This window comes from Hyperolius riggenbachi, chromosome 1, assembly GCF_040937935.1.
Source record: "Hyperolius riggenbachi isolate aHypRig1 chromosome 1, aHypRig1.pri, whole genome shotgun sequence".
NCBI lineage: Eukaryota > Metazoa > Chordata > Amphibia > Anura > Hyperoliidae > Hyperolius > Hyperolius riggenbachi.
The window spans coordinates 433,982,041-433,993,260 of NC_090646.1; positions in this window are offsets into that span (position 1 = coordinate 433,982,041).

Below are 11,220 nucleotides of genomic sequence, written 5' to 3' on the forward strand. Positions count from 1 at the left end.
CACTGAAAAGTTTTCATAGCAACCAACCAGGTTTCATCTTATGAAGAAAAAAAATGAAATAAGAATTCTAAAGTAACTATGTGAAATTTTTAGAATGTTATGAAAATACAATTTACTTAATTTTAAGCAATGTGTGTTTGATGTTTGTTTTCTATAGAAATATTTAACAATCATATAATCAATTTACAGACAACTGTTAGCCTCCATCAGCTCTGGGTATAGAGATTGGATAGCATTCTGGCTTACCACAAAAAGTTCTAGTGGTTCTGGTTCTCCATAACCTGACTGGTTACCTTGCAACACCTCTCTCAGATCTACATTTAATATCAAAGCCAATCTGTATCTTATATTGATGACGGCCACAACTTTGTTAAAGGGGAACTGAAGAAAGAGGTATATGGAGACTGCCATGTTTATTTCCTTTTAAGCAATACCAGTTGCCTGGCAGCCCTACTGATCCTCTGCCTCTAATACTATTAGCCATAGCCCCTGAACAAGCATGCAGAAGATCAAGCGTTTCAGATCTGACAAGACTAGCTGCATGCTCGTTTCTGGTGTTATTCCGATACTACTGCAGAGAAATAAACCAACAGTGCTGCCAGGCAACTGGTATTGATTAACCACTTGATGACCCACCCTTTACCCCCCCTTAAGGACCAGCGCTGTTTTGAGTGATCTGTGCTGGGTGGGCTGTGCAGCCCCCAGCACAGATCAGGTTGCAGGCAGAGAGATCAGATTGCCCCCCTTTTTTCCCCCCTATGGGGATGATGTGCAGGGGGGGTCTGATCTCTCCTGCCTGCCTGGGTGTTGCGGGGGGGGGGGGGCACCTCAAAGCCCCCCTCCGCGGCGAAATCCTCCCCCTCCCTCTCCTACCTGGCCCCCCCGGCGATCGAGGCTGCACAGGACGCTATCCGTCCTGTGCAGCCAGTGACGGGACGTCCCCTGTCACATGGCGGCGATCCCCGGCCGCTGATTGGCCGGGAATCGCCGATCTGCCTTACGGCGCTGCTGCGCAGCAGCGCCGTACAATGTAAACAAAGCAGATTATTTCCGCTTGTGTTTACATTTAGCCTGCGAGCCGCCATCGGCGGCCCGCAGGCTATTCACGGAGCCCCCCGCCGTGATTTGACAGGAAGCAGCCGCTCGCGCGAGCGGCTGCTTCCTAATTAATCAGCCTGCAGCTGTCCTGCAGCTGCCACTTTGCCGACGCACGGTATAAGCGTGCGGTCGGCAAGTGGTTAAAAGGAAATAAATATGGCAGCCTCTGTATACCTCTTACTTCAGTTCCCCTTTAAACCGTTGTCTGTAGGTTGGATTATATGATAATCAGCTATATATTAGGGCAACACCTTGGAGACCAGGGTCCAAACCTCAGCTCTGTTCCATAAGGAGTACTTGGGCAAGACTCCCTAACATTGCAGTGTGGCCTATTGAGTGCACCCTTAGTGGCTGCAGCTCTCAAGCGTCTTGAGTCCAACAGGAGAAAATATCCAGGGAAAAAAAAAAAAAAAGAGTTTCACTTACCTGGGGCTTCTACCAGCCCCATGCAGCCATCCTGTGCTCTTGTAGTCAATCACTGCTGCTCCAGTCCCCCGCTGTCAGCTTGCCGACCTCGGGGTCGGCGGGCCGCTTGCGTACATTTTTACGCATTCCCGCTAGTGCAGGACCAGTAACACATACATTTTTACAGTGAAGAGGAGGTCCGCACACCCGCAGGTAAAGTCCAAGGGTTTTTATTTGAATCCAACTCACAAATACAGTAAAACAGCTGACATGTTTCGGATCATATCCTTACTCATAGCCTAAACAAACTGACATCTTGGTGGAACATATATACTGCTAGGACCGCAGTATATAGGTTCTACATTTTTACGCGTTAGTGATTCCATGCGTAAAAATGTACGCATGGAACCACTAACGCGGATATTTGCCTGGATATTCCCTTTAAATGACCACTATTGCAATCCTCTGCGTCTCATCCCTGCACTTCCTGTTTGTGTGTGTGTCCCCCGTGTTTTGCGCTACAGCGCATGTGCAGGGAGGGACGCAGAGACTGAGGAGAGCTGAGGGAGCATGGGCGGGGAGAGTGAGAAGGAAGGGAGGGGAGGCGAGGGGATTCAACACAGACCTAGAGCCAGTTTTGAAACGGGCTTAGGTCTACTAGTACAGTAATAATCTTAAAATTAATGTTGAGGTGAGAGTGCTGGCTCGGGTGGGACTAGTGCTGGATGGGTTGAGTCTAGGTGAGGTTGCTGGGTAGGAGAGGCAGGTGAGGGTGCTGGCTGAGGTTAGACTAGCTGAGGATGCTTGGTAGGGAGAGGAAGGCGAGGGTGCTGGCTCGGGTGAGACTAGCTGAGGGGGCTATGTAGGAGAGGCAGGTAAGGGTGCTGGTTTGGGTGGGACTAGGTGAGGGTGCTGGGTAGGAGAGGCAGGTGAGGGTGCTGGTTCAGGTGGGATTAGGTGAGGGGGCTGGGTAGGAGAGGCAGGTAAGTGTGCTTGGTAGGGAGAGGCAGGTAAGTGTGCTTGGTAGGGAGAGGCAGGTGAGGGAGCTGGCTTGTGTGAGACTAGCTGAGGGGGCTAGGTAGGAGAGGCAGGTGAGGGTGCATGTAGAGGAGGGGGGTTTGTAGAGAAAGAGGATGGCACTTCATGGGTGGAGAGATTGGCTTACAGAGAATCACATCAGCAGCTCCGGTACCCAGTGGCTCTGCTACTGATAGGTCCTTAGTTATTTTGCCAAGAGTGCAACCGGATCCAGTTCCAGCTGGTCACCCGTGTGGAAATGGTTTATAAATCTCCACCTGGCTTCAGTGGAACCTTCCTGAGTACCACAACCTTTTTGTACATTTGCTGTTGAACTTGTGTCATACTGTACCATTTGGGCTCCCGCTGTTGCTGTGATCTTTTTTAGGGCGTTGATCACCCACACCACAAACTCCTCACTGGGATTCTCACCACTTCCTTTCCTAAAGAATGCCCCACAAAGGACTAAGCAATTGCTATTCAGTAAGTGCTTACTAACTGACAGCAACATATAAAAAAAGTAAACAGAGCATTTTATTCTGGATGAGGATTAATAGGTTTTGACAATCCAGGGTCTGCCTGTGTACTGGCACTTGTGACATGCTCTGGCCTTGTCTTACGTACACTACCCTTTATGAATCTCACAAAACTACCAATGTTGTTATTTTTCATCCTGCCCCAACACTTGGGCACAGACCTCACTATATCATGTCCAATGGGTGTCTAATAAAAGACATGGCCAAGGATGCAAAGAATCCCAAATTGATACAGGATTACACAATTTCATCTGCAGCTTGAAAACCAAATCCTATCAAGTTCCGCCTATTGACAAACCGCAAGAATTTGCAGAATCCTGCAGCAGTTTAGAATTATTTGCATCTCTTAAGGTGGCCACTAGCCATCCAATTTCTGACAAATCGTTCCGTTCACTACACCAAACGACCAATCTTTGCTTCCTATCTATCACAGCCGACAAGAAAATCCAAATTTTGGTTTGACAAAATTCCAAATTGGACGAATGTTTGTAATGGATTGTGCCCACATCATTGGAGATAATTTACTCAAACAATGTCGCTAGAAATTGGACCATTAGTGGCCACCTTTAGAATACCCATGTCTTTAAATATGGTGCAGGAGTGTCTAAAGAATTTTCAAAACGGCTAAGCCTAATATCAGACACATTCCATTCCTGAGTGTCAGGCTCACCAAGAGGAAATCTAATCTTTTTAAAGACATTTTTTCTTATCGGATTCTTCACATTCAAGGGAAATCGGATATTTCAATGATTTCTGAATCAGAAAAAATACCCCTCATCTTTCTACTGTCCAGCATGCTTTTTGTCTTTAACTACTTTCGGACAGCAAGGATTTAAATCTACGCCCAGTTTTGGTGGCAACCTGGCTGGCAGGGTGTAGATTTCAATCAACTGACGCCGCGCGTTCTCGCAGCTCCCGACGATCGACGCTGTTTCCCCGCCACAGCTCACTCGCCGATTTCATTTGCTCCTGACCCTGTCTATCATCGTTAGTCGCTCCCATTGTCACCACGGGTAGCCTTTAAACATGCCTGGCTCATTATACCCTTATGAATGGCTGATGAATTGGGGGGGGGGGGGGGGGAGCAGGAAGGGAACCATGCATGATTCTACCTAGTATAAACACTATGGAACAAAATAACCCGTGTTACTTCTGGTGTGCAGACTGCAGTTTTGAACTACTGATCTGTGCAGTTGGGTACTTGCCCACGGCACAGATAGTAAATTACCACACTAAATAGAACAAATAGAGCCAATAGAAAAAAAGGAAATCATACAAAGCACAACAAGGTAAATTATAAATGATTTATTCAAAGCAGAATACACTTTTATGCTAACGTCATACCAAACTAATAACATAGCTATAAGCACGATGACACTTCATAAAAACCACATTTTTAGAACAAAAAGCAGTTTTACTATATAAATTCATTATGATTCTCCAGTTTTGGGGAGGGGAAAAAAAAAAAAAAAGTTAAAGCAGATCTACCATCCCATGGCCATTTCTGCAGGAAGTAAAAAGAGAAAAAAAAAAGGCCTCAAATTCTTCAGCACAACAGACTACTCAGACAGCTCATGGTGACCCATGGCCAAAGGTGAAAAGGAGAGGCCCCAGCCGTCACAAAAATACAGTTTTACTGAAGAATTTAAAGCGGAACTGAAATAAAAAAAAAAACACACACACAAAGTATTTGACTTACCTGGGGCTTCTGCCAGCCCCTTGCAGCCTTCCTGTCCCGCGTTGTTTCTCCACGATCCTGCGTTCTCCCGCCGCCAGCTGCCACGTTCTAAGTCGACAGCAAGACTCGCATATCTTTCCCGCCTACAATAGTGTCCTACGCTAATAGTGCAAGACACTATTGCGGAGAATGATACGCGTGGCCCGGGGCACGCAGGTGCAGTTGCCGGGTCGACGGAACAGAAAGTAGCTGGCGGTGGGAAAAGGGAGTATCGTGGAGGACTGGCACGGGACAGAAAGGCTGCAAGTGGCTGGCAGAAGCCCCAGGTAAGTGAAATGTTCTCTCTTTTTTTTAAAAAATTTCAGTTCCGCTTTAAAGGGAACCAGAGAGGAATGCTACGTTGAAATAGAAAAAAAGCTTGTATACATACCTGGGGCTTCCTCCAGCCCCATAAGCCTGAATCGCTCCCACGCCGCCATCCTCCACTTCCTGGATCCGCCGGTACCGGGCCTGTCATTTCCGGCGGACGCGGCCAATTCTCCGCATCACAGGGGCTCCCTCCATACCCGTACGCATGCGGCTGCGCAGTAGGCAGCCGCACGCGTACCTGTATGGAGGGAGCCCCCTGTGATGCGGAGAATTGGCCGCGTCCGCCGGCCGACTTGCGGCAATGACGGGACCCGGTACCGGCGGTTCCAGCAAGTGGAGGACAGCGGCGTGGGAGCGATCCAGGCCCCAGGTATGTATACAAGCTTTTCTTCGTCCTCTCTGGTTCCCTTTAAAAAAGGTACATGTCACAAACGGCAGAATGAAGAAATTGTTGTTGTTGGCCAGGAATGATCACATATTGCCAAGTTTATGCAAATTTAAATGCAGCTTGAAAATGGACCAATCAATTTAAACTTGGGTGGGACTTCATTGGTCCATTTTCAAGCTGCATACATTTGCACAAACTGAAATATTTGCACATCATTGATCATCCCTACTCTCTGCTTCTGCTGCTTTTTAAATTAACACAATGACTGACTCACTCAGACTCTAGACATCCACACTTTATAGTAAATGACTTAAGCCAAGTACACACTTGAGATAAAAGTCTTTGGAAAATGGAAGATCACAGACCAATTTTACTACCTTCCATGTAGTATGAGAACACAGTCTATTCTATTAAAGGGACTCAGAGCACCTCTCATGGGCATGGAGTCAGTTTTTCTGCATCCAATCAAAAATAAGTAAATAGTCAATCTCACAGGTCTTCAAGGACACATGAAGAGTGGTAAATCAATGCTTCCATATTTATTTCCTTTTAAGCAATACCAGTTGCCTGGCTATCCTGCTGATCCTCTGCCTCAAATACTTTTAGCCATAGACCCTGAAAAAGCATGCAGCAGATCAAGTTGTTTCTGGTGTGATTCAAACATTACTGCAGCCAAATAGATCAGCAGGACTGCCAGGCAACTGGTATTGTTCAAAAGCAAATACATATGGCAGTCTCCATATCCTCACTTCAGGTACCATTTAAGCTACATAGAGAGATGTTCGGTATGTTCAGGGTTACAAACTAGAGTCAGTAACCAATGACTGCTATTGACGTTTTGTAGTTCCCACTGCAAAGCAATTTTCCTAGGAAGCCAAGCACGTCTGCAGTTTTCTTTCCTAAACAGTCACCTGCAAAGATCACAAACATTAGTTTCAGGTGACCATTACAAGGGGTGAGATGCAGGAGGAAGCTAAAGCTCTTTTTGTGTCACTCCAAACAAGGTACATTTTGTCAACTTGGCAATTTATAAGTTAATCTCTAGTTCTAACCCCTTTCCATTAATAGTTTTCCTATGCAAAATGTATATACTGTATGCCATGCTGAAACACAGGCAGCATGCACAGAGCTTGTGGTTTGCAGATCTTGGCTCTCACAAGAAATTGATTCTGCTGACCATGTGGGTTATGCTGGGCATACACGGCTCGTTTTTGAGCCATTTAGATGGCTCGATAGATAATTTCCAACATGTCCGATCTCCCGCTCGATCGTTTCGCTGCTCGATTCCTCATAGCAGTGAATGGAAAAAGATAAGAAAAATAAGCGGAAGATAAGAGAACCGACTGCAGAATCGAGCAGTGAAACGATCGAATGGGAGAATAGTGCGGCAAAAACAAGCCGGGTATGCACAGCATAAGAGTCTATTTCTTGCAGGCAGAGAACTCTGTCAGACTCCCCAGAGCTATGATATGATAAGCTGTGTGTCCTGGGAAAAGGTGAAGTGCTACTGATGCTTATCAGGACAGATCAGGAGGGCTTGCTCCAACAAAAACACAAATTGCCTGACACATATTGACTATAAGACTGTAGAACTCACATTATACTGCTGCTCTCCTGTATCCAGGCTTTGTATTGAGCGTGACTTGCTTGTGTCATGTGGGCTGCTGCTAGCACTTACATTCGAGGGAGGTCTTATATTTCAAGCATGCTAGGAATTCCTGCTAGGTCTTATTCTCAGGGGATGTCTTACTTTAGGGGAAACACGGTAGTACCTTAACCATTCTCTTTGTAACACATTTTTAAAATAAATCTTAAAAGAGCTGAGGTTTTGCATTCAAGCAGTTTAGACCATACACCCACTGCCTCCACTCAACTTGACCATACCCTAGCAGTCACTTGGGAGTACAGGGGGTGTCACTGCCTATCCACTCATACTATAAGCCAGCATCTGCTCAAATGAAAAAGGGCAGATGCAGAAGATTCTTTTAGTGCTCTCCACCCAGCCTCATGTCAGTGTGGCAGACACAATGAATGGTAGATCGCTGCACAGAATGCAGCCCTACACTTAACTGGCACTGTGTCAGATTTAACAAAGCTTCCCTTTATAACATAGCTCAAGTGCTTTGGTTTTCAAGAGCTTAATTCATTTTGCTCGGCATCCATAATATTGTTTACATTAATCAAAACCATGAAAAGTTTGCTTACTGAACAGGGCCCAGTGAGAATTAACTAAGCAAAAGAATTTAACATAACCAGTTTTCACTACTTATATTCAATGACAGAACTATTATTTTTAAATTCCCCTCAATGTGACTGGGAATTTGAAGAGACGGTCTCTCTTAAAACATGAAATTGTGGGTCTCACATTTACTTTCTTAAAACAATAAGTGAAGCTGTACCCAGTTACTTTAAGGGTCCGTTTCCACTATCACGAATCTGCATGAGTTTCCTGCATGCAGATTCGCACAGCCAATACAAGTGGATGGGCCTGTTTCCACTGGTCAGTTTTCCTGAGCGTTTTTCTGTGCAGGATTTTTCTGCACGGCAAAGCCCTCAGAATTCGCCTGCGTGTGGAACGCATGCGAATTCACATGGAAATCAATGGAAAAGGACACCGGCGCTGCCATGGCTAAATTCACATACAGCGTCATCCATGCGAAATTCGCATCCGCATGCGAATTTTTACCGCGGTGATTCGCACCGCACAAGTGGAAATGGGCCCTAATTCTCCTGCCATAAGGAAATGGGTCTAATGCTGGGTACACTTGATGAGATTTTCTGTCCGATTTACTGTTAGATCGATTATTTCCAACATGTCCGATTTGCTTTCCGATCGATTTCCGAGCATTTTCTGATCGATTTCCGTTCTCTTTAATAGGAAATCGATCAGAAAATGCTCAGAAATCGTTTGAAAAGCAAATCGGACATGTTGGAAATAATCGATCTGACAGCAAATCGGCCAGAAAATCTCATAGTGTGTACCCAGCATAAGGAAGCCTCTGCCTATCTTAAGTTGCCCATACATGAAGCTATCCAACCACTGTAATAGGATTTTAAAAAAAGGTAATAGAAATGTTCTCGTTATCTACAATGATCAATATTGAATCTTTCCTTTTTAGAAAGCAAACCAGAATAAAAACGGAAAACTATGAAGCGGTAAGTTTTAGTGCATTAGGTTAGGTGCTGGCGCTAAAGTGTACCACACAGTGATACAACTATTATGTAACCGAAGTGCTTATAATGTTGGGTTTACACCATACAATTTTCTGTTAGATTTACCTGCCAGATAGATACATTTCCAACATGTTGAACTTTATCTTACGATCCATCTGCCGAGCAATTAGACATTAGTCTACTCAGCAGGAGATAAACAGAAGACAATGCACCATTCTCTACAGAAAATAATCTAATTGTGCATTCTAATGCTGGGAATACACAGTACGTTTTTCGCGCTCGATTTCGCGTTAGATTCCGCACTTGGTTCGCTTATCTTCCCACATTGCTCCCTATGCGAAATCTAGCGCGGAATCGATCCGGCAGGGTATTGACAGGTCGGAAATGATCAATCGAGCCATCTTAATGGCTCAAAAACGTACCGTGTATTCCCAGCATAACAGAAAATCTAATTGTATGGTGTAAACCCAGCATTATGCTGGGCATACACGGCATCGAGGGGAGGATTATCAATCGAGCCTGATCCGACGATAATATCCGACGTGTCCGATCACCGTGGGGATCGATTCCGCGCTCGATCCCCACAGCTGGACAGTGGCAGCGAATCGAGCGGGTGATAAGAAGCGCCGGCGGGGACATGCGGATGAGTGGGGATCGATCCGGTGGCAAATCGGCCGCCGGATCGACCAGTGTATGCCCAGCATAACTAATGCTGGGAATACACGGGTCGATCCGGCCGCGTCCCCGCTCGTCCGCGGATCGAGCGGGCGGGAGTCGGGCGCCTTGATCCGGCCAGCTGATAATATTCAGCTGCCCCGATCAGCTGGTCGATACACGGTACAGAATCGTAGCGTGTATCCCCAGCATTATGCCTAGTACACACCATACAATTTTCTGTTAGACTTTCTGTAATTAGATTATTTTCTGTAAAGTACTGGTAGAGACTGGTCACTATCTCTGGTGCATTGTCTTCTGGTTATCTCCTGCTGAGCAGAACAATGCCTAATTGCTAGGCAGATAGATAATTAGATAGATCATTTCCAACATGTTGGAAATGATCTATCTGGCAGGTAAATCTAACAGAAAATTTTATGCTGGGAACACACGGTGCATTTTTGCGGCTCGATTCTGTCGCCTGCTCGATTTTGCGCCCAATTCTCTTATTTTCCATTCGTTTTTATCTTTTCTCATTGTTCCCTATGCAAAATCGAGCGCAGAATCGGGCGGGAGACCGGACATGTCGGAAATGATCAATCGAGCCATCTAATGGCTAAAAAACGTACCGTGTATTCCCAGCATCACAGAAAATTGTATTTTGTGTACTAGGCATAAAGAGGTTGAAAGAAGTGCAATGGACTCGGTGCTGGAAGGAAGACGACAAAAAGGACAGTATTGATTAATGTCATCAATCATGGTCAGGATTAAGAATCAATAAGGATGGGGCGTACGACAGATAGGAAAAGGTTCGTTTAATTAGAGACGCAAGGTAAGGTATTAAGAAGGGGGTTAACTGCTACAGGGAAAGTTGAGAGGGATAAAACTTAAAGGAGTTCTCTAGCCCATTTTCTTAAAAATAGAAATCTTCGCTCTGTCCCGTTAACAGGTACAAATCATTTGTTACCTCAATCTTGAAGTAAAAGCTGCCGTCTCTCACCAGCTATTAGTGTAGTTAGACGAATATTGTTGCTATAGGAAGAGGCAGCTGTTCCCTGCCTGGTGCCTCCCTGTAATCAGCCTTTCCCTCCCCCTTTACTCACGTCATGACCTTTGAGGGCCTCCTTTCATCTCCTGCTCGTCTCTGTGAGGCTCAGGCCACGTTCACATCAAACGCGGATGGCCGTGCGTTGCGTAGCTGATCACATTCACTAAAAGTGAATGGGTCAGCCGCACGTTTTGTTATAAAATGCGTGCAGAATGCGGTCGCAGACAGCAGTGGTCTGGAACGCATGCAGTGTGAACATCAGACAGTGCAATCTATGCACTTTCTGATGCCGTGCATGTCGGCCTCCTACACCCTTTGCCGAAATCCAGACGGCAACGCGTGTAGTGTGAACGGGGCCTCAGACAGCAGGGGAGATCTGTGTTTACTGCTGCAGCTCTGTGCATCCCTGTGAAAGAGATAGAGGGGGAGAGAGAGAGAGCTGCCACGTAGTTTATCATGCTGCATCTTTCTGCATGTCTGCCTAGTGCAACAGATTTTTAGTAAGTTTATTTTTACTCCCCAATCATATTTTAGTCTACATAACACTATATTACACTATTGCTGTCAGTGCACTTAGTATAAATGCATGCCAAATGACCCAGAAGCACTTCTGGCGTTCCGGCCATCTTGGTCTAAGGATTAAAATTAATATTTTATTATTTTACTAGCAACAGGAGCGGTGAAAAATAGATAAATGAAGAGGTGGCATATCAGGGAATAAGGTGAATTGTTTATTTTATGAGGGTTAAAATACTTCACAGACCCTCTTTAAAAAGGACAAAAGTTAGGAATTAGAAAGTGGCAGACCAAGTATTGATAAGGAGTTTTCATTTGACTAGAAGCATTAATCTAT